At 39.2% G+C, this 25004-nt stretch overlaps 1 pseudogene; it reads left to right on the top strand.

The window, feature by feature from the left end:
* The first annotated feature begins 16086 nt into the window (after positions 1 to 16086).
* The window catches only part of LOC120298184, a 33607-nt pseudogene continuing 24689 nt past the window's right edge, over positions 16087 to 25004 (top strand).

The raw sequence follows: 25004 nt of genomic DNA, 5'->3' as shown, positions 1-25004 counted from the left end.
AGGCTCACACTCATGACCCTTGTGGTACACCAAAAAATGCCTGACTCACCCTTTTTGAGGGACACATTCTCATGACCTCACCTCCATCTCACCTCACTATAGTTTTAGAAACTAGTCAGCCAGTTTTAGTTTTAGTTCACCAGCATGGTTGCCATATAAATTGAATAAATATATATACAAATAAAGTTGACCTTTAGGGTTGACAGCCCTTATTTGTAAAGAATTTCCCTTTTTATCTTAACTGGGAGATAATTTTGGACCATGTTCAAAGGGAAGCAGCTTTGCAAAGTTTTATGCACTCAGGAAGAAATCTTTCCAGATTCTGCTGGTCAGAATCACGGTTTTATTCTATTTCAATAAATCTAATGGAATAAAAAAATGAATCTTTTATGATAAACTTCACTCCAAAATTAGTATGTTTGGATATCTTGCTTTAAAATCAAGCATGTATGAAGACTGGAGGAATGCATGTTAATTCCACTATGAGAAGGAACCTACTGGTTGTCACTTAATGTTTAAATCTTTTCTCAATTTCATCCCTCCAGACTTTGTTAAGTAGAAAGGTACTTTTTTGTAATTGGCCAGATCCTGAAGTTGAAACTCAAATACTTTGGCCACCTAATGAGAAGGAAGGACTCACTGGAGAAGGGCCTAATGCTGGGAAAGATTGAGGGCAATAGAAGAAGGGGACGACAGAGAATGAGATGGCTGGATGGAGTCACTGAAGCAGTAGGTGTGAACTTAAATGGACTCCAGAAGATGGTAGAGGACAGGAAGACCTGGAGGAACGTTGTCCATGGGGGTCGCGATGGGTCGGATACGACTTCGCAATTAACAACAACAACAATGCCAGAAGAGAAAGGGAGGGACTGAATGAAGCATCGGCCTGCAATTGTCTCTCCTGCAACCATGTTGAAATGGTCAGAGATTTCATATTTGCCTACGTGAAGCCCAGAGATGACTTGGCTGATGTTCATGTCTACCTCCATCTTAGATGGATGGTGAGTCCTAACATATTTTCTTTGGCATTTCTCCTTTTTCTTTTTAGTCTTTGCCTCAGTCTAAATGTGTGGAAAAATGCCATCCTGGATTTGTGAAGCAGGCTCGAGAAGGAGAGCCATTTTGCTGCTACGACTGCATTCCTTGTCCAGAGGGGACCATCTCCACTCAGGAAGGTGGGTGACACCACAGGGAAACTTTGATCAATATGCATGTTAAAGAGACATGTAAGTTTGATTGTTTAGTTTTTAATTTTCATGGAGTCCAATTTCTTCCATAATGGGAAGGATAAGAAAAATATCTTGAAGGATGAGGTAAGAAGAAGGATGCTGTGGATTGCATGGGAAATCTCTTTCATTTCCCAATTTGGATGTTTCCATCCATGTTTATCTTTCTTAGAAATATCTGTATTCTTTGTAACTTGAGGAATGATTTTAGATCAATGGGTTTTGTTTACCTAGAGTAGACCAACTTTACATTACAGGCTGATAGCTACATCAATCAATCATTCATTTAATCAGTTAATCTTTAGTAAGATCATATCCTTACAAGCTGCAATATCTAATTGGGAGGAAAAATAGTAGGAGAGATGTTGGGTTAAAGGAACAATGAAAACCAAACAGAGAATTCAGGATTCACCTGCAATTTATAAAATGGTCCAGAATGCAAAGACATGCACAGTGTTGAATTTCCATGTGTTCTTCCATAGGACACCCCTACAGGCTCCACAAAATCCCAGTTTCTTTCCAGGTGCAATTAAATTCAACTTTCAAACCCTCCATGAGACAAAACCAGGGTTTCTGCAGGGCTTCCTCTCCTTGAGGATATCTGCTTCTCCCACCAGAGCATATAATATTTGGCATGCAAATGATCTGTTCCCTTAAAGGATTCCCATTTTATGGATTATCAGAAGCCTGCCTTTCTGGTGCAGTTCCTGCCTTATTGGACCCACTCCCCCTTGAAATTGAATAGGCCCCCCATCCTCTTAAACCTCTGGAGATTTGCTACTTCTGCCAATAATTTGGGATAAGATAAGGTCAGTGCAGGATAAGAATTTTGTGGATTACCTCAGAGAAGGAAGGTTGTAGCACCAGATAGATTTTCTTTTAAATTTATGTTGTTGTTCTTTTTATAGTTGTATTATTGGGGATTTTTTTTGCTGTTGTAGTGTAAGTTTATTCCATTTACTGAGACTTTTCTGTCTCTCTGTATCACATCTTATCCAAAGTTTTTATTGAAATTTGAAAGACTATAAAAGAAATATTACTTTTTTTATTGAAAATTTTTTAAAAGTTTTACAAAAAACAAAAAAACAACAACAAAAAATAAAACAACCCTCCCCCAAACCCTCCCAAACCACCCCCCTCCATCCCCCCCGAGCTTCCCAGAGCTGAATATAGGCTTAATTAAAATTTTAAAAATTCTAAAAAAAATTAATCAACTTATAAGGTAATTAACAATAAAATATATATAACAATAAAAACATATACATTAAAAAAATACTTAGAAAAGAAAGAAAAAGAAAGAAAAAAAGAAATAAAGGAAAAGAAAAGAAAGAAAGAATACAATCTATAAAATATCAAATTTAAATACAAGTTATGAAAAAGCTAAATGGTATTTTTTTATAGCCATTTTTCCCATACGGCAAAAAATTTCTCTTGTGATTGCTCCTTTAAAAAAGCCGAAATCGTTGCCATTTCCGCCAGATAAGAAACTTTAAAAAACCACTCTTGCAAGTTAGGCAAAGATTCCTTCTTCCAATATTGTCCTACTAACAGCCTTGCGGCTGTAATTAAATTTAACATCAATATAATCTCTTTAGTATCACAATCAGTAACAATACCTAACAAAAATAATTGTGGGGTAAATTTTACCCTCCTTCTAAAAATTCTTTGAATATTCCACCATATCTTAATCCAAAAAGCTTTTATATTTTTACACGACCACCAGATATGATAGTAGGTAGCATCCAAACATCCACATCTCCAACATTTAGGCTGTAAGTCAGGATACATACGAGACATTTTTTGTGGATCAAGGTGCCATCTATAAAACATTTTATAAAAATTCTCCCTTAAGTTCTGGGCTTGCGTAAATTTAACATTTCTCACCCAGATAATTTCCCAGGTATCCAATAGAACTGGTTCACCAAAATTTTGTGCCCATTTAATCATACAATCTTTGATTAATTCTGATTCTGAATCCAGTTCCACTAGAACCCCGTAAATTCTCTTAATATGAGTTCGCCTTTGATCTTTTACTTGTTTAAAGAGATTCTCATCTTCTCTAAGCAAGCCTATATTGCTATCCATCTTCCATCTATCCACTATTTGTCTATATTGAAACCATGAATAGGTAATATTTTCATATACTAAATCTTCCAAAGATTTTAACTGCCAATTTTGACCATCCCATTTAAGTAATTGTGTATAAAAGACCCTATCCATTTTAACTCCTCTCCTTATCCCCTCTATCGCATGCCCGGGTATAGCCCATAATGGTATTTTAAAGTCACTTTTATAATATTTCCTCCAAACCCAAAGTAGAGGAATCCTTATAATATGAGATTTAAAAACCCGATCCACTTTTTTATTAAAAATTAAATAGGCATGCCATCCAAAAAGTAAATCCCAACCCTCCAAATGGAGTATTTCTACATTTGTTAAGTTTTCCCAATCACTAATTAATGTTAAAACCACAGCATCATAATATAATTTCAAATTCGGTACCTTGAGTCCACCTCTCTCACGGAAGTCCTGCAAAATTTTTAGCTTTACCCTTGGTTTCTTCCCTGCCCAAATAAATTTATTAATACCTTTCTGCCATTCATTTAAATTAACCTCATTCTTTAAAATGGGTAGCATTTGAAACAAGAAAAGAAATTTTGGTAAAACATTCATTTTAATCACTGCCATTCTTCCCATAAGAGATAACTGTGACTTCTCCCAATTCTTCAAGTCTTTCTGTACCCTGACCCACAGCCTTTCATAATTATATTTATACAATTTTGCATTAGAAACAGACAGAGTGACCCCCAAATATTTTATCTTATCAACAACCTCAAAGTCAGTCAAATTAACCAAAATCTGCTTATCCAGATTAGTCATATTTTTAGGTAATATTTTAGTCTTATTATTATTAATTTTAAAACCCGAAACCCGTCCATATTGATAAATCAATTGTAATAACTTTACTGCAGAATAGGTAGGTTGAGACAAAGTAACCACCAAGTCATCTGCAAAAGCTCTTAACTTATATTCTTTTTTGTTTACTTCTATTCCTTTTATTTCCTGCGACTCTCGAATTTTAATCAACAAAATTTCCAATGTTAAAACAAACAATAACGGTGACAATGGACATCCCTGTCTTGTACCTTTTTCTATTGCAAAAATCTCTGACAAACCCCCATTAACAATAATTTGTGCTGTTTGTTTTTGATATATAGAACCAAAAGCTTGTAATATTTTTTCTCCAAAATTCATCTCCTCAATTACTCTTAGCATAAACTGCCAATTCAATTGGTCAAAAGCTTTTTCAGCATCTAGAAATATCAGCCCAGCAGAAATTTGGTTATTTTTATCTAAATATTCTAATAAATTAATAACTTGTCTAACATTATTTTTCATATACCTACTAGTTATAAAACCCGATTGATCCTTATGTATAAGCTGATGCAAAACCCTCATAAGCCTATTCGCTAAATTTTTTGTAAAAATCTTATAATCTACATTTAAGAGGGATATAGGCCTATAATTTTTTTGGTAAGGTAAGATCTTGATCCTCTTTTGGAATCAAGGATATAAAAGCGCTGCGCCATGACGGAGGAATCTCTGAACCCTGTAATATGTTATTAAAAAGCTCACATAAAGGTTGGGTCATCTCTTCTACTAACGTTTTGTAATAAATAGATGTCAAACCATCCGTACCCGGCGCTTTACCTAGCTTTAATTGTTTAATAACTGTCACAATTTCCTCATTAGTAATTAAATCATTAATTTCTTGTTTCTGATCTTCTGTTAATTTAGGAAAATTAGCCTCACTTAAATAATTATTTATATCTGAAATTTGTACATTAGTACTCTTATATAGTTTTTGATAATAATCTAAAAAGGATTTCTTAATCAACTCCTTCTGATACACTAATTTACCATTATAATTTATTTTATCTATAGTTCTCTGTCTCTGTTTCTTTCTTAATTGATAGGCCAACCATCTCCCTGGTTTATTAGCATTACAAAATGTATTTTGTTTCATAAACAGTAAGTTAGTTGCAGTTTGATCAGCCATCAGCATGTTAAATTGTGTTTTTAACAACTTTATAGATTCTTTAATCTTTTCATCTGTAGGATTTAGAATCAGAGATTTTTCTTTTAATTTAATCTCATCTTCCAATTCCTTACGTTTCTGGATCTGCTTTTGTCTATGGACATTATTCATTTTTATCAGAATCCCATACATAAAAGCTTTACCTGCATCCCATACCATTGATATTGATGTTCCCTTATGCATATTTAAAGCAAAATAATCCTTTAAACACTCCTTTAATTTTTGAACATTCCTTTCTTGTCGAAATAAGTTCTCATTCAACCTCCAGGATCTCCTCTCCTCTTTTTCATGAACTAGTTCCATCCAGATTGGACTATGATCCGTCAATGACCCAGGAAAGATTTTTACATTCTTTACCCTATTATATAAATCAGTTGTAATCAGGAAAAAGTCAATTCTTGAAAAAGATTGATGTCTATCTGAGAAAAAGGTAAAGTCTCTCTCCTCTTGGTTACGTTCATGCCAGTAATCCCTCAGCTCCCAGTCCTCTTTCAGATCAAAAAAAGCTTTGGGTAATTTAGCCGGTTTTAAAAAAATGGAAGAACCTTTTTTGTCCCTTTGTGTATCTAAAACACCATTCCAATCTCCCATTAATATCACAGATCTATAGTCCAACGAAATTATTTTCTGATGTAACAGCCCGTAAAATTGTTCCTGTTGTTGGTTTGGTGCATACAGTCCCACTATAAGTATTTTCTTACCATATAAACCCAGTTCAATCATAACATATCTTCCTTGAAGATCTGATTCTACCAGACGAACTGGTAGATTTTGCTTAACATAAATAACCACACCCCCTTTTTTCCCAGGGGCAGGAGAAACAAAGTGGGATCCCAAACGAGCATTGACTAAATATTTTTGATCTTTAAGTTGAATATGGGTTTCCTGCAAACAAATAATGTCATTATTATGTTGCTTTAAATAGTAAAAGATTTTCTTTCTTTTCTGGGGGGAGTTAAGGCCGTTAACATTCCAGGTCAGGAACTTTGCCATCTCCCTTAACCAAAAGCCTGGAGAAGACTGCCTGAAGCTCTGCCATTGAGGAATGTGTTGCAGAACTCTTGGGTCTTGCTCCTCCCACCGGCATTGAGACACTTTCATGAGAAGATTCTTTAACTTCTTTCTTCTGTTGTTCCTTTTCCTTACGTCTATATGCTGCACGAGTCATTCTTTGCTCTTTAACCTCTGTTTGGTGCAGCCATTCCACCTGTGATTTTCCAGCAACCATCAAACCTAATCCTTCAGACTGCTGTTCCACCTCCTTGCCGCCCAGAGCTTTCTGAGTCATAGATGAAGATGAGCCTGCTCCCAGGACCGTATTATAAAACTCTTTGGCTTTAACAACTGTATTAAGTCTATAACGTGTCCCCGCATGGCTCAAAACAATACCCATCGGGATCTCCCATCTGAATGGCATCAATCTTGTTTTAAGCTCATTAGCTAGAAAAGCGAAGTCTTTTCTATTTCTTAAAATTTTAGATGGGATTTCCTTTAAAATGATAACATCTTGGGCAGCAATCTGGAATCTCTTGTTATAAAAAGCTTGTATAATTTCATTACGCAGAGATCTCTTTGCAAAGTAGATCACCACATCTCTTGGCAGGTTTTTTTGTTTCACAATCCAGGAATTAACTCTGTAAATTTTTTCCACTTCTCTACGCAATCCATCTTTATCCCTATTCACAACAAGAGCTAGATCATTAATCACCATCTCCATCAGATCTTGATTCATGTCTTCTTTAAGACCCCTAATTCTCAAAGCATATTCCATTTGCCTATACTGAGACATAAGAATATCCTCTTGTGAGATTTCCATCTTTTTTTCCATATCTTGAAATTTGTCCTCAAGGAGGTCTACTTTTTCTGCAACCTCTTCCACTCTGGAATCCAACTTCACAACCACAGAAGCCAAACCTGATAAAGTTGTAACTATGTCTTGCCTCAAAATAATATTATTCTCCACTAAAAGCTCCTTCATTTCCTCTTTAGTTTCAGATTTATTCTGTTCAAATAGATCCTTCATTTCCTCTTTGCTTTCAGACTTGCTCTGTTCGAGAAGTTGCTTCATTTCCTCCCTGATTTGAGATACAGCATTTCCCATTATATCTTTAATGTCTTGTGCAGATAAGCCTGGCAAAGGAGGAGAAGGTGGAGGTGTAACCTTAGGTTGCAGCACTGGTAGTGTAGCTTTAAGTTGTTGTTGTATGGTTGCAATTGCAGGAGAGGAAACCACCTTAGAAACTATAGAAGCTGGTTGTCTCTTTGAAGCCATTTTTTAAAAATCTTATTCTCTCTTTCTTTCTTCTTAAAAAAAAAGAAAAATACTAAAATCCTTAAAATTAAAAAAGAAAAACCAGGGAGAGTGCAAGAAAAGAACTTCAAAACCTCCAAAACACTTTAAAAGAAAAAGAAAACTTAAAAGAAAAAAGGACTGTGCTGTCCATATATTTCATTTAAGTCCGTTCTTTCTTTCCGAAAAAAAAGCACTTTCAAAACGCCATCTTACTTTCACTCTCACTCTCCACCACAAAAAAAAAACAAAAGAAAAAGAATCTACATAAACTAAAAGAGAAATAAAAAGAAATAAAACTCTACACTCTAAGGAAAATCCTTTAAACAGTTCTGTCCGCTTTAAAAGTCACTCACCAGAAAACTTTAAGCGCGGAGATGGTAGCGGCGTTTCACTTTGTTTCCGAAGAAACAAAGACAGCTGGGAGGCGGAGAAAGCACGAACTCTGAGGGAACACTCTTTCTAACCCCCAAAAAAAGAAATCCAGGGGGGTTAAGAGGTTCTACCTCTATTCGTGTGGTCTCTACCCCTTCCCTTCGCCTGGGAAGGGGATTTCGAGCCGCGGGCTAGCTGGTGTGCGCTGTGCTCCGCAGATCTAACGCCGTCCCAGGAGGACGGCTACAGAGTAGCCACCATTATCGTCGCTGCCCACCGGAAGCTCCCCTTCTACTTTCTTTTCTCAGATATCACAAAATGTACCAAGTGCCCAGATGACCAATATCCAACTGAGAACCGAGTCCAGTGTATCCACAAAAGAATAACATTCCTGTCCTATGAAGAACATCTCAGCATCATCCTCATCTCCTTTGCTCTACTCTTGTTCCTAATCACAGGCTTTGTTTTAATCATATTCCTTAAATACCTTGAAACACCTATTGTCAAAGCCAACAACCGGGACCTCTCCTACATCCTCCTGGTCTCCCTTCTGCTTTGTTTTTTATGCTCCTTGTTCTTCATTGGCCAACCAAGGAAAGCCACCTGCCTTCTCCGACAAACAGTGTTCAGCATTGTCTTTTCAGTAGCTGTGTCATCTGTCTTGGCCAAAACAATCACAGTAGTGCTGGCATTCATAGCCTCAAAACCAGGCAATAAAGTGAGAAGATGTTTGGGGAAGACCTTGGCCAACTCCATCATCCTTTCTTGTTCTGCTGTCCAAATTCTCATCTGTGCTCTGTGGTTGGAAATTTCTCCTCCATTTCCTGACTCTGATCTGCACTCCCAGCCTGAAGAGACTATCCTTCAATGCAACGAAGGCTCTGTCACCATGTTTTATGTTGTTCTTGGCTACATGGGCTTTCTTGCTGCAATTTGCTTCACTGTGGCTTTCCTGGCCAGGAACCTGCCTGGAGCTTTCAATGAAGCCAAGCTCATCACTTTCAGCATGCTTGTCTTCTGCAGTGTCTGGGTTTCCTTCCTCCCCACCTATCTGAGTACTAAAGGAAAATACATGGTGGCTGTGCAGGTCTTCTCCATCTTGGCCTCTGGTGCGGGACTATTGAGCTGCATCTTCTTCCCCAAGTGCTACATTATCATCCTGAGACCTGATCTAAACATTAAGGAACATCTAATGGCCAAAGCAGGGGAATGATTGTGAAATTGTTTCTTAGGCTGGTAACTTCTAATTATCCATTATTATTGGTTATACTGTATATTCTTCCTTTGGATTTCCTTGACAACTTATATTTATTAAAACTGAAGGAAATAAATATGTGAAGTTTGTTAAATAAGAATTCAAGATAATCATCAAATACATTAAGAATAAATAAATAAATAAGTAAACAAACAAATGAATAAATGTTATGTTTTTTAAACTATTGGTTTTCCTCCTTTTCCTCAGCACACATGTCAACCAATATCTGGCTTAAGCAACTCTTCAAGACAAGAGATATATGAGTCAATTCCTGGGCTTTATCATGATGTAAGCTTGGCAGATATCTTCAAAGATAGTTAGTGAGGTCTGAATCTCATCTCTTTCATGGTTCTTTATGAATTGGTATTTCCATTCCCCCGAGTTATGGGTTCACTTTCCATATTTCCCAGCTTCATCCCTTCATTTAGGATTCCAAAGTCTCTCAAAAGATCCCCAAAGTCTTGTTTTCTATTGGCTTTCTGGTAAGTTGACTCTTATGGAGCCATAAGACTGGCTTGATCTTTAAAGGATCAGTTTCTCCTCCCTACCCCACTCCTTGCCTTCTCCCATATCCCTCACCTTCCCTTTCTTCTCTCTCTCTCTCTTCCTCAATCCTCCCATCTATATTTGCACCCCAATCATCTGCTAGCATCACATTTTTGCCCATCAATCACTGCTGTCATGTGTCTGATTAATGAAACACTTCAAAGAACTTTCAGCATTTTTTTAACCTAAAAAGCCTTTATTAGTGTTGCAGAGATGTCAGCACGGCATGATGTAATGCTAAGATCTGAATTTCCCTTCCTTTGCACATAACATTCCAGGCATTTCCCCTCCCCTATTTTGGGGTCATGATTCCCAATTAACTTGGAGGGCAAAGATTCACTTCCGTTTCTTTTCCCCGGGCTTTCCTTATATTCTCCTCTCCTTTCGATGTCACCTGATTTAACTCTAAAAATATCAGACAGTTCTGCATATATTGTCAAAGCAAGAATATTCAATATTAGCAGCATTGACATCCGCCCCCCTTACAAAAGGGACAGATCCTGTAATGTAGACAAAGCATATGTTAATGACTAGTTCTTGGTTTGTTGGGGTATTTATTTTCCACACTTCTAGCGTTGAGACCCTTATAGTTGATGCAGAGATGAATCCATCTTTTTTCTCTTTGAACAACACAGGGGCTCCCACAGTAGATTTGGCCCGTTCGATAAACCCCCTCACTAGGTTTTTGTTCACGTATTGCTGCATCTCCTCCATTTCGAGAAGGGACATGGCATACATTATCGGTATGGGAGTTTGGCTCCTGGCACCAGTTCAATGGAGCAGTCATTGGGTCACACTCATTGTGTGACATGAATCCCTCCCATCAGGGAGCCTTCGGCTTGCGCAAACTTCACTGGTTGGGAAAGCTTTTTTGCCCATATGCCCATTTTCATAGCAAACAGCAGACTAATAATGCAGCGGGTGCATCCCGAATCAATTAGCACATTTAAGTCCATTTGTGCTCCAGATTTAGGGATTATAAGTTTGGTGGCCAGTGAAAAAGGCGGGATTTGTCTACTCACAATCGGGTCATTCTCTCCTTCATCATCGCTGTCAAAGGAGGGTAGAGGAGGGGTGGGTCCACCCAGAGTCCCAGCGTCCTCCTGTGTGTGGGGTGTAATCTGGGCAACAGGTTTCTGCATGAGCCGGTTGGATTTTTCTCTCGTTAGCCACTGAGCAGGTTTCTTTCGCATTGCTGGTTCTGATCTGCTCTGCATTCGGGGGTAGGGGACTGGACAGGTGGCCTGGGTCTCTCAGCCATTGCAGTAGTTGAAGGCTTTCGTGGGGGTGATTGCTGTTGGGGTAGCTCTGGTTGCTGCTGGGGTTCGTGTGGGGGAGGCTTCTTATAGCGAGAGACCTTGACATCTAGCTTCACTGCTGTCTGGTACCACTCCTGTAGCCAATCAGGTACTTCTCGATAGATGCAGGCCTGAGAGAGGTGATCGTGTAATCCCTCGATGAAGTATTGAATCAGGGATTGTTCAGGCCACCCCTCTATTCGGCCTGCTATCTTGTGGAACTCTCGCACGTACTCCAGGGCAGGCCTGCCGGCTTGTTTTATTTTGTGGATTTGTTTTGCTGCTTTGAGGCCTATGGATGGATCCTCAAATCTTTCTCTCAGTCCTAGGAGGAAAAGGTGGGGATCTCCCAGTTTGGGGGCTTGCTCACTATATAGATTGTTCAGCCATTCAGATGCTTCTCCCTCTAGGTTGGACGCAATGACATCGACCATGGCACCTGGTTCCGGGTAGAGATAGGCCCAGCGATTCAAGTGAGAACCCACTTGATTTAGAAAAAAAAATCAGTTTCTCTGGGTCTCCATCGAAGGTTGCTCTGAAAGGTGGTGCCAATACAGGCTGTTGCGCCCCCCATTGGGGCTGTTGGCCCCATCCTGCCTGCTGATCCACTGACTGCTGGCTAGCGGGCGCTGGTGGTGCCCCCTGCTGCTGTAGGCCTCTCAATGGCTGATGGATGAGTGGGATTTGTTGCTGGGCCTTCCTCATCTGCGGGCCCACCGGCTGTCGCTCTCCTGGCTTTTGCACCACCCCAAGCTGCTGCAAGGCCTCTGTTAGCTGTGGTATGCTCAGCTGCTGCTGATCATTCATCTGCTGGGCCATGGGAGGGGTATAGGCACTTCTCTCCAGGAATTGTGTTCTGCTTTTCACTTCTGGGTTTTGAAATCTTTCTAGCAACTCACCCAAAATCTCGTTATCTATGCATTCTGCTTTTGAAGTCTTTGCTCTCAGCTGGGCGATCTGCCAAATTCTTTCTTCCTCGGCTGGCTGACTGCTGTTCCACTGATTTGTATTTGTCTGCCAAAATTCATCTTCCCACAGCATGCTGTCTTCAAGTAAACTCCCTTTTCTCATGATAGATTTTTTCCCCTGAATCCTTACCAGCTCCTCTCAAGCTTAGAGGCAGTGGACGGAGTTCAGGACCCCAGGTCATTTGAAAAGGATTGAGATCTTAGCATGATGTCATGTGTCTGGTTAACAAAACACTTCAAAGAACTTTCAGGCATTTTTTTAACCTAAAAAGAGTTTATTAGTGTTGCAGAGATGTCAGCAGAGCATGGTGGAATGCTAAGATCTGAATTTCCCTTCCTTTGCACATAACATTCCAGGCATTTCCCCTCCCCTATTTTGGGGTCATGATTCACATCTTCCAATTAACTTGGAGGGCAAAGATTCACTTCCGTTTCTTTTCCCCGGGCTTTCCTTCTATTCTCCTCCCCTTTCGCTGTCACCTGATTTAACTCTAAAAATACCAGACAGTTCTGCATATATTGTCAAAGCAAGAATATTCAATATTAGCAGTGTTGACAACTGCCTTAGAACTGGAATCCAAAGTTTCCACATTTCATACAGTTAAAAGGAACATTGTCCCACAGAACGTATTTTAGAAGCAACTCATCTTGAAATTCTTTCCACACTTCCTGAATTTATAGGGTTTCTCTGCTGGGTGAATTTTGTTAGAACTTGGGGAACAGCTCAGCCTAAAGCTCTTTCCACACACCAGGTATTGGCAGTTTCTCCTCCATGTAGACCCTTCTATGAGGAATAAGTTGTCTCTGATCAGTGAAGCTTTCTCATTATCCATTCATTAATATGGGTTTTGTCCAGTGATGGGATTCAAATATGTGAACAACCAGTTTTGTGTGTGGATGTCATTTCCAGAAGTCCGTTCTGGACCTGGGCAACAAAAAATGAGCTACCGGTTCTGCCGAACTGGTGCGATCTGGCTGAATCCCATCACTGGTTTTGTCCTATGTGGATTGCTTCCTCTGGCCATGGACACTCCAAATCAGTCAGTCACCCGAACCCACCTGCCTCTCAGGGGTCTTGTGGTAAGGAAAAATTGGAGGAAGAAACGTCATCTAGGTAATAGATGATGTAAGCATGAATATTCATAATTAATGAATATCCACCCATCTTCTCTATCTTTAAGAATGTGTTATTGTCTTAAGTAAACACACATCAGTTGCATTGCCATAGCAGTTTTTATAAAATATACTGAACTGAGAAGTGAGAACTTCAAGATCCCAATAGCACATCCTGTTTCTAGGTTTTTAATTGGCTAACACATTCCCACTCCTTCAACAACTTGTTTTTCTCACCCTTGGTCTGGGCAGAAATACTGGCCTACAATTAAAAAAATACAAATTTCAGGCAACAGATCCTTTTTCAGTTGAATCCACCACTCTGGGAACCAGTGAAGTCTCTCTGGTTCATTTGGTCACCTTATCAAAAATCTCAAGGCATTTTGAATTGATCTTGGAACTGATGAAAACCCTAGATGGAAAATCAACACAAAGAGATGCCTTGCATAAAACATCTGAAGGCACAGAAAACTTTATTCCAGATACATCTCCAGCTATGACTAAAAGTGTCAGAAAGAGGGATCATCCTCCTTTCTCTCTTCTCCTTAGTTTTTTTTTTTAAGGAAGGGAGGAAAGACCATGGAATGGACCTCCAGCTTTCTTTCCTTCCCAGTTTGGCATTCACCTCTCACCCTTTCCCTATTATTGGAGGTGGCAAGGACAGTTGGTCTCTAGGTAGCATCCAAAGATGGTGGGCTCTTCCTGCAGCTCCTTAGTTGTCTGGACAGCAAAGCCTCAGGGATGCCCTCCTGCCATTTTCTATCTTGGATTATTTTCCCACTCCCATAGCGGAATGCTGAAACCTTCCCATTTGGGGACAAGAGGATCTTATGACTTCTTTGGATAAGGGACCAGTCTGATTCATGGCTGTTTTCCATTTTATTATCTGGACCAAATCTTGACAGAGGGTGTGAGGCCTTCCAGGGACTGTTTTGCAGTGGGGTCACTACTTTTTGGACAAACCCCCAGTTCTAGGCCAAGCTATCCACATTAACATCCCCCCTCCAGATGAGAAATATAATCCATCAACAATCGACCAAGATAAACCAGAACACAGGGACTCTGAACTGTACATCTGAAGCACTTGGATGTCTTCTGGGGTGGAGTTTCAAGCAAAGCCTCAGAGATAGGAATGTCACAGGTGTTGCACCAAACCAAGTGCATCTACACAACCAGAGGAACTGCCACAAGATCCCCCTAAACCAGGGGTAGGCAACCTCGGCTCTTTTATGACTCATGGACTTCAACTCCCAAAATTCCTGAGTCAGCATTCTGGGAGTTGAAGTCCATGAGTCATAAAAGAGCTGAGGTTGCCTACCCCTGCCCTAAACCAACTTCTGGGTGGTTGTGACAAAAAACCAGGTCACACCAACCACCACTGCCACCATCTCAGCTGCGGACCTCACAGCACAATTTTATTACTTAAACCAATGTATCAATATGGAAAGTCAACACAGGAAGTGTCAAGGAAACTAAAACAAAAACTTCTACCCACTCTACAATTTTCTCTCTCTTAGCCAATGATGTGATCCACATGCTGTCACTTTCCTGCCTCTTAGTCAGCTCTCATGCAAAAACTGATATTCCTAGAAGAGATGGCAAATAAAATTTCACTTCAGTTATAAGGAATTATAAAATCAGCTCCAATTTAAGATTAGTATATGGAGATCTCATTAAAAATAAGAGGTCACGTTATTCTCCAAAGCACCAGAGGGCAGGACAAGAAACAATGGTTGGAAACTGATCAAAGAGAGAAGCAACCTGGAATTAAGGAGAAACTTCCTGACAGTGAGGACAATTAACCTGTGGAACAGCTTGCCTTCAGAAATCATGGGTACTCCATCACTGGAGATTTTTAAGAAGAGACTAGACAGTCACTTGTCTGAGGTGGTATAAGTTCTCCTGTTTGAGCAGGGGGCTGGACTAGAAGATCTCCAAGGTCCCTTCCAGCTCTATTCTATTCTATTCTATTCTATTCTATTCTATTCTATTCTATTCTATTCTATTCTATTCTATTCTATTAGAAAATCCCAGACAGGCCCTACTCTTAACATTAGGCTGGGTTCAAGGATACTGAGGGCTTCCATGGAGATAAAGCACGGGCAGCACTAGAGTTAAGTGTCACCAACCTAGAGTGGCACCAAACTCCATAACTCTGGGTGACCTTCCCTAGCAGCCTCTGGAGGCAAGAGACCCCATTGAAGGACAGCAGAAGTTACTTTCCTGGCTGTTGACCTATCTCTATCCAGCATGACTTTCTGGACATGTCCTAACAGGAAGGACTAAGACCACTAGAGAACACTGCCCCAAGGGGTCTATCTGTGACTTTTCTCTAACCTGCTTTTCTCCAGCTATCCCTCCTTACATGGAAGAAGTTCAGGGTCCCAAGAGCAGAAGCTCCTTCTCACTGCAATCCTCACCCTCCCTGTCTCTGAGATCTCTTCTCCTAGGTCTCCAGTGACTGCCTTTGATGTAAACATCAGACTGAAGCAACATGGAAGGGATCTTGCATCAGAAAAGGATAAATATCACAGGTTATGCTTTTTGTGGCTCACATTACAGGACAGACAGGAGCTGTGCTCTTGAATATATTTTCTCTCTCTTTCAGGTGAATCTTTATTTCTCTGTTTGAATCAGGAAAGCCACTGGATATTCCACCCTGTCGGAATGCTTTGAATTCTAATTCTATTTTTAGGGAGAGGAAGGAGATTGATTCCACCCTATGAATTATGGACCTCCTGCTTCTGCTTCTGCTTCTGATGCTGCTGCTGTCCCAGCCACTCTCTGGGAAGCTGAGAATGAAGTGTCCACTGACTTTGGACAAACAGGATGGGGAAAAGCCATGGAGCTATTATAGGCCAGGAGATCTTCTCATTGGTATAGTCATCTCTCCATCAATAATAGCACCTGCGACATTACCTTTCAACATGGCTCCTTCTAGTCAGATTCAGCTGTAAGTCATGCGATGGAGTTTCATTCCCTCCATTTGCAGTTCTAACACTCTTCTTTTTTTCATCTTGTTTTACTTAATCTTATATTGCAGGATCTGACAGATTTGATTCCTTTTAATTAACACAGACTCTCTCTTTTCCTTGTTTTCTGAAAGTAGAAACGTGAGGCAAATGAAACCTGAAAGAAGTCCATATTATTTCCCTCTCTCTGTTCAATCTTAAATTCATGACTGGAATACTGACTTTGGTTGAAAGTAATGATTGAAATGGTTCTAATTTCCTCTGCCCAACCATTTCCATATTTTCGTAACTGATTGATATGCAATGTCTGATTTTTAAAGGAATAGAAGATGACTTGTTTTTAGAACAGCTTCTCGGGTCACTTATCAAAGATCTCCTTCCTTTAATGGTGGTCCTTTTTTAATTATTGAATCATTCTGGGCTATGAATATTAGTACTGCTAAAATAATTTTTTTATTAAAAGTTTTATAAATTTAATACAATATAAACCCCTCCCACCCCTTCCCCCCTCCCCCACTTCCCAGAGCTGATTACAGGGTAACAAATAAATGAACATAATCTAACTAACATTAACCAACTATACCATCAATCAAAACCATAACACACTTTAACTCCTTTTCAAAACAAGTATTAACAAATTAAAAACAAAAATAATAATATAATTAAAAATATTAATAATTATCTAAAATCTACTCACATGCAAGATAATACTTTTCAGTTTCATATTTCTTTTGAATGTAATCAATCCATCTTCTCCAAACCATAATATATTTTTCTTGTGAATGGTCCTTCAAATAGGCAGAGATATTCACCATTTCTGCTAACTTAGACACCTTAAGTATCCATTCTTCCAAAGTAGGCAAAGAGTTTTTCTTCCAATATTGCCCCACCAATAATCTTGCAGCTGTTATAAGATTCAACATCAAATTGATTTCTTTGACATCAAAATCTACAATAATACCCAACAAAAATAACTGCAGAGTAAACTTTATCTTTCTCTTAAAAATCTTTTGAATATTCCACCAAACCTTAATCCAAAAAGCTTTTATATCTCTACAAGTTCACCAAATGTGAAAATAGGTTGCATCTAAACTTCCACATCTCCAACATTTGGGCAGTACTGCTAAAAATAATTGTATGTTTTTGATTTGTTAAACCTTTTTGAGGCCGATCCCCAACCTCAACACTAACAATATTAAAGGGTGATGGGTGACTATCATTTGCCTCTAGTTTTAGATCAATATTGGTTTATGTTTCAGCTAGTGTGTAGAGAAAAAAGATGATTAAATGGAGAAAAAGTATTTTTGTTGTTGTTGATGATGATGCTAATATTAACATGATCATAGTTTTACACTAGTTTATTCTATGGAAAGTTATTCCTACTACGCATGATTTGCAATATTGAATTGGTGAGGGAGACTCCCCGGCTGCTGCACAATCTCACACTTGGCTACAACATCCATGACAACTATGATAACACCATTGGCACTTCAGATGCCTTGATGGACATGCTCTCTACTGGAGAAGCCAATGTTCCCAACTACAGCTGTGGAAGGAAGGACAAGCTTTTGGCTCTTGTTGATGGAGCTATCAGAGACAGCTCCATCCAGATGGCAACATTAGCAGGCACCTACAAAGTCCCACAGGTTTGTGTTTGTCCTTCCCTTTCTGTAATGGGGTGTTGGTGTGTAAGTGATAGATCCAACCATGTCTTCTATATGGAATTCAAGATTATTTTGAATAATAATATTGATCAGTCTATACTTCGAAAGGCACATTACTCCCTCCCAAAAAATGTTGCCAACTTAATAACGCCCCTATAACTGCAAAAGCCTCTTTATCCAAAACAACCCATCTCCTCTTTGTTTCTGAAAGTTTTTGTGAAGTGTAGGTGCAGAGCTGCAGATCCCCCCTAAGCTTTTTTTGTGGGAGGACTGTGCCCACTGCAACATCACTAGTATCAGCTTGGATGACGAAAGGTTGCTCAGGATCAGGGTGTTTAAGAACTGGTTCTGCTGCAAATAATCTTTTCACCATGACATTTGTAAGGGTATAAATAAGGATTGGGATATACGGTAAGGAGGAAGCAAGTATCAGAAGAGACCTGTTTTCTCTTGACATCATCCCAATTGCTTAGAGGCTTCTGCTGCACACTTGTGAAGTCAAAGAGAGGCTCTGAGTCCAATCAAAGGATCTTCTGTACAATAGGAATGTGCAGTACTGATAGAAAACCCACATTTTTTACATGGTCTTAGCCAAAGTAATGATATTCCCAATGATGACCAAATCTCAGATTTTTAAACAGAGTCCTATGGGATTACCTTTCTTACTGATGATAAAACATATATTTATTAGGAACCTATAGGGGCCACTAACATTAACCAACAGTTTATTAAAAATCTACAAATATGTTAGGCCAGGGCTTTTCAACCGGTGGTATGCGTACCACTTGTGGTACACTAATGAGTGGCAGGTGGTACACAGCCCTGCCTAGCCAAGTGTAGTGGAGGAGGGAAAGAGCCAGCACAGGCAAGGACTTACAGTGAGAGAATCCTCTGGAGCTACAAAGGCCCCAGGCTCACCTCTGGCTCACCCTCCCCCATGAGAAAGGAGGAGGGGGGCAGAGACAGGAGAGGCTATAAAAGGAGGCAGTTTGGGCCAGGAGAGGGAGAGAGAGAAAAAGCAGCAGCCTTCGGAGGAGGCAGAGTCAGATGCACTGGAGGGGGAGGGGGAGGGTGGGGGGAGAGGAGATCAAGCAGGCTGGCCATGAGCCGATTTACAACTGCTATGGCAGCCACTTGTGCTGGCAGCAGCAAACAGGCAAGAAATGCAGCGGGGGAGGGGTCACCCTCCAAGAGGAATGAAAAAAGGCAGCAATGGCTGGAGGTGAGGCATGGAGGAGGGAAGGAGATGGAGAGTAGAAGGATTCTTATGTGCTTTTGTGACTTTGAAGTTCTGGGATTTGTGCAATGTGGGCTTTGTGTTCTTAAGGAATGTTTGGCAATTTCTATTTGACTGATGGCTGATGTCTCATGTTAGCTTCTATTGCTCTGCTATTGTTAGGTGTAAATTTTGCTGCAAGGGATTTTGAAGTATTTTTCTCCTGAATGGATTTTGCCTGTAGCATTCCTTTACTTATGAATGGAGCCATTTGGGGAGGCTGCCTTAGCCAGCAGCCATACTTACATTTTTTTTCTTCCTCAAGTCCTGGCTGCCAGCTCCTTAACTTTCCTTTCTAGCCAGTAGCTAATTCTTAAAGGGGAATGTACCTTTTTAAGCTAGTTCACTCAGCAGCTTGTCTTTTCTGTCTCTGGAGACTTTTCTTTGTTTGATCAATATATGGAAGAGGGAAAATATGGGGGGGGTTCAAATTCTTCCTTCAGAAGGAGATGGGAATGAGAAAAAGGGAGGGAGGAAAGGAAGTCCCGCCTTAGCACTTGGCCACCAGGAGCTCTGCCATTGACTTTGCTTGTCAAAAGGTTGCAGAAGGGGATCACATGACCCTGGGACACTGTGACCATTATAAATATGAATCAGTTGCCAAGCATCCAAATATAAATTACACGACCTGGGCATGCTGCAATGGTCATAAGTGTGAAAAATGGTCATAAGTCATTTCAGTGCAATTGCAACTTTGAACAGGGTTTTTGTTTTTTTTTTGGTCATCAAGTGTTTGACACCTTGCTAGGTGGTACTCGAATAGTGTCATATCCTAAAAGTGGTACAACTGGTAAAAAGATTGAAAAGCCCTGTGTTAGGCAACGTATCAACTATTTTTTGCCCTAAAATTCTCATCATCAAATTCATTATAAAAGGTCTGAAGAGCAATATGGCCTCTGGAGAGGATTTTCTAGCAGCTGAACAATTCAAGAAATGAACCCTCCATTCACAGAAAAATTCAAGAAATATCCCAACTGGTGGAACCCTCCATTGACAGATACATTTACACATATAAATAATATCTGCCATGCCCATTTGGTTCAAAGATGGCAATTGTGATTCCTATATATAAAAATGGGAATAAAAAGGACTTTAGCAATTCCAGGCCCATTTCTCTAACAGATATTGTGTCTAAAATATATGCAAATGTCCACTTGAAAAGAATTGATAGTAGGTGGATGAAAAGTGCATTCTTGTAGAAGAACCAGCAGTCTTTAGGCAGATGTGATCCACTATTGACAATTCTTTTCTCTTGAACCATCTAACTATAAAAATATCAGTCAGAGGAAATAATTTGCTGCCTTTATAGCATTTGACACAGTAAACAAAGAAATATCATGGAAGAAATTGAGCGCCCTTCAAATGGAGCTCAGGATTTTGACCCTGCTCAAAGCCCTTTCTACAAGCCCTGACAGTGAGAACAATTAATCAGTGGAACGGCTTGCCTCATGAAGTCGTGGGTGCTCCATTAATGGAGATTTTCAAAAAGAGGCTGGACATTCCTTTTGTCTGGATTGGTATAGGATCTCTTGCTATGGGCAGGGGGCTGGACTAGAAAACCTCCATGGTCCCTTCCATCCCATTTTGGTTCATTTGTTTGAGAGTGTGTTTGGGGCTCAATGGAGCCATGAGTTTTATTATTATTTTTTATTAAATACAATATACCAACGTTACCAGTATGCAGTTTGGGATATAATTTATATGATTACTAGAACAAATCCAATTGCATCATCTGAGAAGTATCTTAAGATTGGATGAAAAGACATCAGTTAAATTTGTGGAAATCTAGAAATAGTAGATGTAATACATCTATTATTTTGAATGATAATTATTTAAGAAAGAGGGAGATCAATATCTTGGATTGCACTTTAGAGAAACAATCTAATGGCATTCTAATATTTTTTAAAAATGTATTTTCTGTGTGTTAAGAATTCAAAAATTATATATAATCCTTTTTTGGAAGGAAATTATGGTCTGATTGTGGTAAATTCTGGATTATAAAGAAATACTATTTTCATTCTTTATGCTTATTCTATTGTACATATTTTTCTAAATTCTATTTTTACATGCAGTCTTGATAATGTTCTGTGTTTTATATTCTGTATCTTCATATGGCCTAATGACTAATTAACAGGAAATGCTCTAATATGTGCATGAGAAAAATGGATTTATTCAAAGCTAAAATTGGGACTTGATAGGACCCCAAATATCACATAGAATTCTTCATTGTTTTTTCAGGTCAGCGTGAGAATTGCTTCAGAGACTCTGAGTGATAAAAGTCAATTCCCTTTTTTCCATCTGATGTTCCCCAAAGATGGGATCCAGTACCCAGGAATTGTCCAACTCCTCCTCCATTTTGGATGGACCCTGATTGGTCTGTTTGCTCCAGACACAGAGAAGGGAGAGAATTTCATGAGGACTTTTACTCCTATGCTTGTCAAGAATAGAATTTGTGTTGTTATATCACAACGATTCTCAATGACTGGACATACTGCATTCCTCAGAGATGCCTCTCTAAGTGGAGACAAGTCAACGTCTTTGTTCACTTCATAGAATTTGATTCCCTTTGGGACAGGATTCTTCCCTTCCATTCAGCACTTGAAGCTTTGCCAGGACCCATTGAAGGGAAAGTCTGGATCATGACAATGGTTGGAGTATTTTCAATTAAAAAAGATTGGCGTCTCAAGCATGTCCATAGTATTTGGAGCTTTCCCTTTCAGGGGAAAAAGAGTTGGAAAAACGATAATGTCTATAGATCACCAATCTTTGTGGAACCTGAATTTCAAGCTGAGTATTTTCACTGTTCTGTTTCAAAACCAACCTTTTCTATCAAAGGCCGGAGAAGATGCACCCAGAAAGCACCAGTGGAGTCCCAAGAGAAAAAGAAAAGGGTGCGGATCACAAATGACAGTATTACTTACAGTGTAATTAAGATTCTGGTCCATGCCTTAAGTGCTGCATCCAAACCCCAGAGGAGAAGGAAGAAGGGAGAAGAGAGGTTGGGGGCTCCAAGGCTGCAGCCGTGGAAGGTAGGGGGTCCCAACCAGGATCTATCAAACTAAATTCCTTTTCAGGGTCTTTTGTGCTCTGTGGGCTTGGGGGTTTAAGATCTTAAGCTTCTGTACAACATCTCCTACTTATCGGAAGAGTGCTGCATTCTTTCTTCAACAACCAAGACCTTTTATATATTCAAAAAAAAGTTCCCAGACTTTTTCTGATTTTAAGCTCCTGTAAACTAGGACAAGAAACAATGGTTGGAAACTTATCAAAGAGAGAAGCAAGCTGGTATTAAGGAGAAACTTCCTAATAGTGAGGACAATTAACCAGTGGAACAGCTTGCCTTCAGAAAGCGTGGGGGCTCCATTACTGGAGATTTTTATGAAGGGACTAGACAGTCACTTGTCTGAGATGGTATAGGTTCTCCTACTTGAGCAGGGGGCTGGACTACAAAACCTCCAAGGTCCCTTACAGTTCTATTCTATTCTATTCTATTCTATTCTATTCTATTCTATTCTATTCTATTCTATTCTATTCTATTCTAATTCTATTCTATTCTATTCTATTCCAACATGGCTCTTCTGCTTGATGTCTTTCCTCAAGGCTTAAAGCAGCTCCTTTGATCTCTTCCTCCCCTTCTTTGTCCTTGACTAAACCTGATGAAAATTTTGTGCAGTGTCTCCTCCAAGTGTGGTGCCTGCAAGAGGACCTGGTATAATTCCACTGAATCATTAATGACATTATTGACAAATTAATAGTACGGTTATTATCATAACATTAAAATATTACTACTACTTTATTTTTTATTTTATTTTTTTTATTGAAAATTTTTAAAATTTTACAAAAAAATTTTCCTTCCCCAGACCCACCCAACCCACCCCAACCCTCCCCCAATCTTCCCAGAGCTGAATATAGGCTTAATTAGAATTTAAAAGAAACAATTTTAAACACAAATAAACCATATACAAATTTGATTACAATAGTTAGACAAATCATAAAATACTTTAACACCAATGTTTAAAAAACTGAAACAGAAAAAGAAAAGAAACAAGAAAAAGAAAAAAAAAGAAAAAAATATCTAAAAAATATCTTAAGCTTTAAATATAAATTATTCAAAGGCTAAATAACATTTTTTATATCATACTTATATTGTATAAAATTTATCCATCTTTTCCATACCAAAATGTACTTCTCTTGCGATTGATCTTTCTACTTTATTATAATCAGTACACATTCTATGCATAAAATAATGTGAGAAACACTACAAATGAAATATTAATACAGATTAAAACTGCCATTCATTACATTCATACAATCATGTATCAAGTCCTGGATGCTAACAATTAGTTTCCTACTGAATTTTACTCATGCATCTCTCTCTAACACAAAATCATATTTTTATTTTCTGGAAGCTGTAAGGCCCTGCCTCAGCTGAATCTCTCAGAAAAGCAGAACTCTTGAAACTGGCATCGTTTCAAAAGGAGCTTTTATTGAGAGTCAGTGACAGTAATAGAAGGCAGCCAGAATCTGAAGTTCCTGGGTGAAATTGTTAGGTTAAACCCCATTGTTCAAAAACCCTCCCAACTGCCCAGCCCATAGGAGCCAATCCAGAGGTGCAAAGAGGTTGTGAGAACTCCAGAGGGAAACTGCGGTAAGATGTTCTCAGGCATCTCTTCCTTGGTGAGGTGAGGCAGATGACCTCGGGCAGCAGAACCGAGTCAACAAAGCAAAGCTAAACACATCAGAGGAGAGCTCCAAAGGTCCCCCCTCCCATCAGGATGGCAGCATCCTGACGGGGATCTATAGGGACCTGAGAGAAGCTGGGAATTTTTAAAGGAGACCAAAATAACTTTGTCCAACTGTTATTATAATGTTTCCATCACAAAATCATGCTTTATCTACTTCCTTTATTAATGAAAATATAGAAGAAACAATGACCAAGCTCTGGACTTCTGGTTTGCCACCGCGGCTGCCGTGGCCACTGGAAGGTGAGCTCCATCTTCCACGTCTGATTTCGCACCATTAGGGGACTCTGGAAAGGGTCAAAAGTCTCCCTATAGGGCCGACGAGCAAGGAGGGTCTCCCATTTGATCACAGGAGGGCAGTAGCCCTTCCACTCCATCCGGGGCAGAAGTCTAAAAGAGACTTGGCTTGAAACCCAGACTATAGTTAAGACTTTTGCAACCTTAGTAGATATCAGCTGTGAGAAGCCAAGCTGTGTTCTATACTCAGTGACAAAATTATTTTCATTTTCTAATTGTAAAACTTTTAATTAAACACACCACCAAGAGAATGTGGATGAAGATCAGGAACAGATTCTCTTTATGTTGAAAGCAATTTATGAAACTATTCTTACAGCTTCTGATGAAATAAGAAGCTGCAGAAAAGAACAAGATGTCAGCCTAGATATATGAACCCAAACTTTGATTACAACTAAAGAATCAACTTCACAAAATATAATAGAAGAAGTGGAACAATCAAATACTATGATAGAAGATTCAACTGATCAACAAACACAGTTAATGGAAAATCCAAAAAAGGAATTGACAACACTGAAAATGGAAAAGACTTTCTATATAAACCAGAAGAAACCTGAGGATTAAGAAGAACAACAGATCAAGGGGAAGAGAAACATTTCGGGACAATTGCGTCAAGATGGAAAAATAGAGAGATAATTTGTTAGCCCTTCCAAAAGAAATGGTGACTGGATGGCCCCTTTTATCTCAAACAATATATATAATAACAGAGGGATGACTTAAAAGCATGGATATGGAAGGCGAGTTGGCAAAGAAAGAAAGCCAGAATAAGACTGAAGAAAATTGGGGGTTTGACTTATTAGTGAGGATTAAAATAGAATACAGAGAATGAGATGGCTGGATGGAGTCACTGAAGCAGTAGGTGTGAATTTAAATGGACTCCAGAAGA

The sequence above is a fragment of the Crotalus tigris genome, unplaced genomic scaffold (genome assembly GCF_016545835.1).
Source record: "Crotalus tigris isolate CLP2741 ecotype Arizona unplaced genomic scaffold, ASM1654583v1 scf7180000023772.879304, whole genome shotgun sequence".
Lineage (NCBI taxonomy): Eukaryota > Metazoa > Chordata > Lepidosauria > Squamata > Viperidae > Crotalus > Crotalus tigris.
The sequence above is the reverse complement of the archived record's forward strand: the minus strand, read 5'-3'. Positions and strand labels throughout refer to the sequence as shown.